The 7982-nt window shown below is 41.9% G+C and overlaps 1 pseudogene; it reads right to left on the reverse strand.

Annotated features, from left to right (window-relative positions):
* Positions 3685 to 7982, reverse strand: part of LOC104733917 — a 14021-nt pseudogene continuing 9723 nt past the window's right edge.

Consider the following 7982-nt stretch of genomic DNA (forward strand, 5'->3'; position numbering starts at 1 on the left):
GAGATCGTATATCCTCCGGGACATTCTTCCCAAATATGATAGATGACTTTTCCAGATTAACTTCTTGACCTGAGGCTCTACCATAATTACCTATTATATCCATTACCGTCCTACATTTCGTAGCCTCTGCCTTACAAAAGAACAAACTATCATCAGCGAACAACAGATGCGAGATAGTAGGACTACTACGGGCAATGGAAATACCCGTTACTTTATGCTCCCTTTCAGCCTTTTTGATATTAGCTATCAATACCTCTGTACAAAGTATAAATAGATAAGGCGACAGAGGATCTCCTTGCCGTAATCCTCTCTGTGGCCTAATAAAACCCCGGGGTTGACCATTCAGGAGAACTTGGTACGACACTGACGAGACACACCACATAATCCATGAAATCCATTTTCTATCAAATCCTAATTGGACCATAACCGCCTCCAAAAAATCCCACTCAACCCGATCATATGCCTTACTCATATCCGTTTTGAAAGCCAAAAACTCCGAATTACACCGACGATTAGTATTTAGCCCATGGAACATCTCCTGAGCTACCAAAATATTATCTGTAATTAAACGACCAGAAACAAAGGCTGATTGTGTTTCTGAAACCAAGGCGGGCAATAAACGCTTCAGCCGAAAACACAAAACTTTGGAAATAATTTTGTAGCTCACGTTGCAAAGGCTAATTGGCCTAAACTCAGCCATCCGCTGCGTCGATCCACTTTTGGAATGAGACATATATTAGTCTCATTAAGAAGCGGATCAAAATTACCAGTTCGAAAAAATTCTCTAACCAGGGCCACCAAATCCCCTTTAAGAGAGGACCAGAACCGTTGGAAGAACAGTGCCGCCATCCCGTCCGGTCTTGGGGTTTTTTCCGGGTGCATGGCGAATAAAGCTTTTCGGACTTCCGCTTCCGAAATATCCCGAGTCAGAGCTATATTCATACTATCCGTAATAGTCGGAGTAACTGCTTGAAGCATCTCTGAAATACCCCTACTATCCGATTTCTTAAAAAGATCCTCAAAATATGATGTAGCAATCCTCTCCATACCGGAACTTGATTCATTCCAAACGTTATTGGCATCAAATAAGCCAACAATCCTATTACGCACTCGCCGTTGTTTGGTAGATGCGTGAAAATATGATGTATTTTTGTCCCCCACCCTTAGCCAGAATTTTCTACTTTTCTGTTGCCAATAAATTTCCTCATCACGATATGCCTCTTTTAGTTTCCTCTCAATGTCCCTAATTTCCGCCTGTGGAATCGAATCATCCATTTTCGCCTCTTGAAGCGCCGTCTTCAAGGAAGCAATGACAGACGGACCAGAACTAACATTATTTTTCTGCCACCAGGAGATCGAATTCCTACAATTCCTTATCTTATCGATGAAACCCGGAATCCGAAAGTTCCTTGTCCGGTTCCACCCTGACTCAACCGCCCCAACTAAGCCTTCCTTGCCCAACCATCGTTTATCAAACCTAAACTGCCTTTGCCGTCTCCGAATCGTTGTCAAACAGGTTGCTAAAATGGGACTATGATCCGACCCAATCATCTCCAGATAGTCCACTTTCGAATTTGGAAAAAACCCATGCCAATCCTCATTACCCAAGGCTCGATCCAATCGACATCTAACCACTTGATTATTACAACGGTTCCCTCGCCAGGATAATTGTTCTCCATAACAAGGAAATTCAAGCATCCCGCAATGCCGAAGCATTGAAATAAAAGGCTGAAATGAAGATGCTGGTCGCAAGGCACCACCCTGCTTCTCGTGGTTTCCAACTAACTCATTAAAATCACCAATAATAAACCAGGGATCAATTCGAAAAGACCCAATATCTATTAATTTATCCCAAACTTTTTCGCGATGTTGAGGGACTGGATCCCCATAAACAAAAGACAAAAATATCAATTGTTGCCCAACCAAGGCTTGTGTGTCAATAATACGATCATTATCAAAGAGAATAGATAAATTTAACTCATTTTTAAAAAATAAAGCCAAACCACCACTTGCCCCTCGGGGTTCAACAGTATACAATTTTTCATAACCAAATTTATTCTGAAATTTTTGTAAATAAGAAAAACATTATTCACTTAAGCATGTGATTTTATTCAACTTAAGCATGTGATTTTATTTCTTGGATATGCACTTTTTATTTTACCAAATTAAAGAGAAAATCCCAAAAAAGAAAAAAAAAAACTAGCTTTCAGTTTATGTAAAAAAAAATAATTTATGTCGAAAGGAAAAATACTTGACTAAAAAAAATAAAAAAAAAATACTTGAAATAGAACTAATTATTTAACATTTGAAGATATTTAAAATGTTAGTTAATTTGATTTAAAATATATTAATTATAAGTATTTTAATTTATAACAAAATTAAAATAAATATTTAGGTTATATTATTACAAATATTAATCTATATTTAAAATAAATTATTTTAATGAGAGACTCAGTCGGTCTCTAACTAATCGAGGTATAAAAATATTAATAATAATTTAAATCTTAAATACATAAAAAATAATAATATTATATTAGTGAGAGATCCATTGAGTCTCTCACCACTGCATATGCTCTAACAAAATATGATTGCTGAAAAAAAAATTAAAGGTTAAATAATCAGTTAGAAATTTAACTAGAGGATACGATGTATGTATATTACCTTGAAATTTGAAAGGTATGAATGGTGTCAACCTTGAAACTTGATAGGTATGACGTGTGTCAATCTTAGAAAGAAAAGATTTTGTTAGATCTATAATAGAATGCGGCGCCGCCAATCGATTAGAAAACGACTAAAGCTATGGTATGTATATATAATATTTTCTATTTTTAATTATCTACCATAGTGGTGAAATGTAATCAACTATCATAGTATGTTACAAGTTTGACTGATTTTTTTTGACTATTTTTTGGTAATTTAATAAAGAAATTTATTTATATGTAATTAACAAAACTGTTTTGACTATGTATCTAATCAGTAATTTATTATACATTATTTAAGAAGTAAAATTGATAGCACTTAATGATATGTTTCACTATATTCAACTTAAGCATGTGATTTTTTTTATTGGATATGCACTTTTATTTTACCTAAATGAAAGAGAAAAAATCCCCAAGAAAAAAGAATGAAAAAAAATATTAGCTTTCAATTTATGTCCAAAGGAAATATACTTGACTTAAAAAAATAAAAATACTTGACTACATCACTAATTTTCTTTCGATCTTATTAGGGAGTAAACAATCTTTGTTCAAATGAACGTTGTGTTTCCTTGTGTAATTTGGGCGGCGATTTTAAAATTAATCTTACTTGCGTATACATGACTTTTATGTACATTGGAAAGAACAAAAGAGTAAAATACATAAAAGTAGTTGTGTTGTGACAAAAGAAATCGATTTTTATTTCCACACGTAAGTTAAAACCAAGTTCATCTCTACACGTTAGTTTACTTTCTCCAACATTAACAACAATCAGAAAGAAATCCATTTTGTTACATGTATGTACTATATATGATGAGAATGTCAAAGAATCAAGAACTTTGAGGAATGAGTTAACAAACTTATTACCAATTGATAGTGTCTTCTTCCCAAGCAAAATCCTACATTAACATGTGACGTTTTCATCTTTAGAGAGCTGAACAGCTTCAGGTTTACCCAATTATCTGACAGTGCATCGTTATGAAGATTCTCAGGTATCACCATCACTCGTCTTGAACTACGCTCTGTCACTTATTCATCTAAATCTTCTTCTTCCACAGACGAAGCTTCCTAAGCCAACTCCAGTGACCTGTATGTTTGTTGTTTTTGATGTTTTCAACTTAAGATACCTTAAAAGCTTCTGCGTCTCCATCTATGACGTTGCCTTCCTGTTTCGGAGTAGCCTACTTCGATTCTACTACTACCATGTCCTTCTTCTGCCAAGATCTTTACACCACATTCCATAATCTCGACATCACTGGAGCTAAAATCAAACAGAATCTCGTCCATAAGGCATCTGTTTCCTTTAGGAAATAAGTCGCCACAAAACATAAACATATGTTCTGATAAAGATCCAAGTGGCATAAATGAATATCGGGACACTCTAGTTTTGTTTATTTCGACACCTTCTTTGCTTCTTACAAGACATTTTATCCTGTCATAATATCTGAAATTCTTAATTGGTGAAAGCAAAAGGCAAGCCTTAAATCTTGAGAACGCGGAAAAAGGCTTCTCACAACCTGGAGCCAGAGAGATGGTTATAGAGTTCCCTGTAATTTGGTGCAGGGATTTCTTTACCTGGCAAGAATATATACTTGTACACCGATTGTTGAATGATTCCTCTTTTTGATTCTTTATCGAGTTTCATACAGTTGTAGAAATTCAAATCCGAGATTGGTCCGTGGAAAGAGCAGCATACACTTGTAACATCCGCGAACCAATTTTTAAGATTTTGGTGTGGGTGTCGATCGACACCCTTGGTGTATCAATCGACACCTTTGGTGTATCGATCGGCACCCTTGGTGTATCGATCGACACCATGTTTTCCGGTTTGGTACGGTTTGTTTTAATTGATGTTTGGTTCGGTTTGGTTCAATTAAAATCCCTAATCGTGTTTATAAGTGCTAAACGACAAATTGAGGGTTTTGGGAAAGAGTTGTGTCGCCGTTGAAGTGAGAAAAGAGAGAAAAAGGAGAGAAATTGTTTCTGTGAATTCCTGGGCTTGTTCTTGGTGTTTTGGGAGAGATCTGAGGCTGTAGAAGGGATAGCTGTTGCTGGGAACGAAGAAGAAGCTCCTTGAGGTGTTGTTCCATCGATTCCTCAACCCCAATCTTCTGTTCTTGAGGTGAGTGCTTGACCATGGTTGATCTAAGCATAAGATCTCTCTTGTTTTGGCTGTTTTCTTGTCTTTTGTGGTGTTTGTTTGCTTGGGTTCGTTGTATTTGTGTTTCCCAGTGATTTCCGAGGTGTTTGGATGTGTTTGGGGTCAAAATCGTGTTGATTGGAGTCGGAGTTCGTCGCTCGTTTTCGCGCAGATCGTGTCTGCAGAAGAGGCATCGATCGACACCATGTGTCATCGGTCGGCACCATATTGAGTAGCATCGATCGACACCTTTCAGCATCGGTCGACACCAGTCCCTGCAGCATCGATCGAAACCGGTTTAAGCGTCGGTCGACACCAGTCTCAACCGAGACTTGGTTTCCTGGTTTGATGTATTGCTTGTGTTCTGTTTGCTTGCTTAACTTGAGGGTCTCATATGCTTGTGTGTATAACCTAGTAGATGGGAGGACGGCCTCACTAAGTATTTATGATAATACTTACGCATCTCAATTGTTGTTTGTGGTGTGCAGGTAAAGGAAAAGTGTGATCGTGGAATCAAAGGCGATGAGGAGGAGGATGTTCTAGAGGCTTGATTGACTGTGGTCTAGCTATTGTTAGGTTGCTAGAATTAGGTTGATAGAGCATTGTAGGATGTTGGAACTTTGCTATTCATTGTTGGTTTGGATTATTGCATTATTGGTTATTGGTTCATTTATGTTGGAATTTTATTGGATTAATGGAATGTTTTCTTTGGTTATCCGCGGTCGTTGATTGTTGCTAGAATGTTAGTGGGTATGGGACCACTAGCGAATTATATGTTATATAAAAAAAAAAAGGGTTGTTTCATTTTGGTATCAGAGCTCTTACGGTTCTAGGTCTAGGGTTCATTGTGCTTTTGCTGTTGATGTTTAGGATTCCATGCTATGGTTGATTGTGTGAGTTGGTCAATTGTGTGTGGCATGAAGTCCTAGAACATCCTCTTCGAGCCTGTTTTGTGATTCCACGGTAAGTTGTGTTCTTGTTTTATTAGAACTATTGGTTGCTTAGCCTTCTGTTCTTGTTGATACAGATGGTTAGAGGTGAGGATGATGTTGGCCGCGGTCGTGGTCGTGGTCGTGGGCGTGGTCGTGGGCGTGGTCGTAGTCATGGTCGGGGACGAGGTCAGGTTCCTGAGGCCAGTGTGAGTGTGACCCAGAGCATGGCCAGTGAGGAGGTGGCGGAGTCACAGGTTCATCCTAGTGTGTCTGGAGACCAGGCTGGTTTGGGTGACGGCAGGGCAGATGGGCCCGGTGTCGGTCACAGTGTTGCCCCGGGTGTGAGGGTTGCAGCTGAGGGTGCTCCGGGCAGGGAGGATGTCTTGATGGACTTGCTAGCTCGCGTTTTGCAGTGACTTCCAGCAGTAGCGCCGCCAGTGGTTGGTGGGCAGGATCCAGTAGTGCCGCCAGTGGGTGGTGGACAGGTTCCAGTGGTGCAGCCTGCAGCGGGTTTGCAGGCAGGTGTGCAGCCGGGGGCCGAGGTAGTGGATGCTCAGTATGTGCGGATGATGGAGCAGCTGCGGCATGTGGGAGCAGGGTATTTCTCAGGAAGTACCGATCCGAGTGTAGCGGATGAGTGGAGAGAGCGGATGGAGGATATTTTCCTTTCGCTTAGGTGTCCCGACCGGTACAGGGTGGATCTGGCAGTGTTTTACTTGTCAGGAGATGCACGTGTGTGGTGGAGGTCGGTGACAGCACGGAGGGTGCAGCGGGGTATGTCTTGGGGAGATTTTGTGAGGGAGTTTAACTCCAAGTATTTTCCTCAGGAGGCTCTTGATCGTATGGAGGCACGGTTCTTGGGGTTGACTCAGGGGGACCGTACAGTGCGGGAGCTGGATGCAGAGTTCAGTCGGCTTGTGGGGTATGCAGGCCGGGCATGGGAGCCAGAGTCGGCTCAGGTGCGGAGGTTCTTGTTGGCTCTGCGGGATGATCTGAGGACTCGGTGCAGAGTGAGGAGCTATGCTACGAGAGCGGAGCTGGTTGAGGTTGCAGCTGGGATAGAGGATGACTTGAGGTCACAGGTGGTTATGGTCAGTTCTTCGGTGCAGCCACAGCGGTCTCAGCCGCATTCTGTTCCTAGCAAGGGCGGCAAGCCTGCGCATGGGCAGAAGCGGAAGTTTGATGATATGCAGAGATCGAGGCATGGAGGTGCGAGATGCTTTGGGTGTGGTAGCAGGGACCACAAGGTGACCAACTATCCTCAGAGAGGTGAGCAGCGGGCAGTGACTGAGCAGCGGGCGGTGATGGAGCCGCGGACAGATACTCGGGTGTGTTACTACTGTTGAGAGACGGGGCATATCAAGCCTCGTTGTCCCAAGTTGCAGCAGATGGCAGTAGCAGCGGTGCAGGCTGGTGGTCAGTCAGGAGTGCAGCAGGGTGTGCAGCCGGTGGGTTGGATCGAGCCGACATCAAAGGTGTACTCGACTAGGGAGCCCGGTGGCACTAGTGCAGGAGCGATCACAGGTATAACTTCTGAGATTCAAACTTGGTCAATTCAATAATTCATATTATTTTTGTTTTTGCTTGTGGTCAAGTGTTAGGTTCTCAACACATGAGGTTTATGTAGGGACCTTGTTGGTGGGCGGGTTTAAGTCCCATGTCATGTTTGATTCTAAAGCTTATCATAGCTTCATTACTCCGGAGTGTGCTGAGAGTGCGGGGATCAGAGGGGATCCTGGAGAGCGTACAGGAGTTGTCAGAGTTGCGGGAGGCAAGTTCCTGAGAGTCAGTGGACGAGCTGGAGGGGTTGATATCCAGATCGTAGGAGAGTCGTGGCCAGCGGATTTTCTTATCAGTCCAGTGGAGTTGTATGATGTTATTCTCGGGATGGATTGGTTGCATCGGCATAGGGTGCATTTGGATTGCTATCGGGGTAGAGTGGAGTTTGAGCGTCCAGGAGGGAAATTGGTTTTTCAGGGTATTAGACCAACTTCGGGGAGTCTCGTGATCTCAGCCGTTCAGGCTGGGAAAATGATCGAGAAGGGCCGTGAGGCTTATCTGGTTACTATATCTATGCCAGAGTCAGTGGGGAAGTCTACGGTTAGCGGTATTCCAGTAGTGGAAGAGTTTGAGGATGTGTTTCAGTCTTTGCAGGGATTACCACCATCTCGGTCGGATCCTTTTACCATTGAACTGGAACCGGGGACGACACCG

The sequence above is a fragment of the Camelina sativa genome, chromosome 12 (genome assembly GCF_000633955.1).
Source record: "Camelina sativa cultivar DH55 chromosome 12, Cs, whole genome shotgun sequence".
In the NCBI taxonomy this organism is placed as follows: domain Eukaryota; kingdom Viridiplantae; phylum Streptophyta; class Magnoliopsida; order Brassicales; family Brassicaceae; genus Camelina; species Camelina sativa.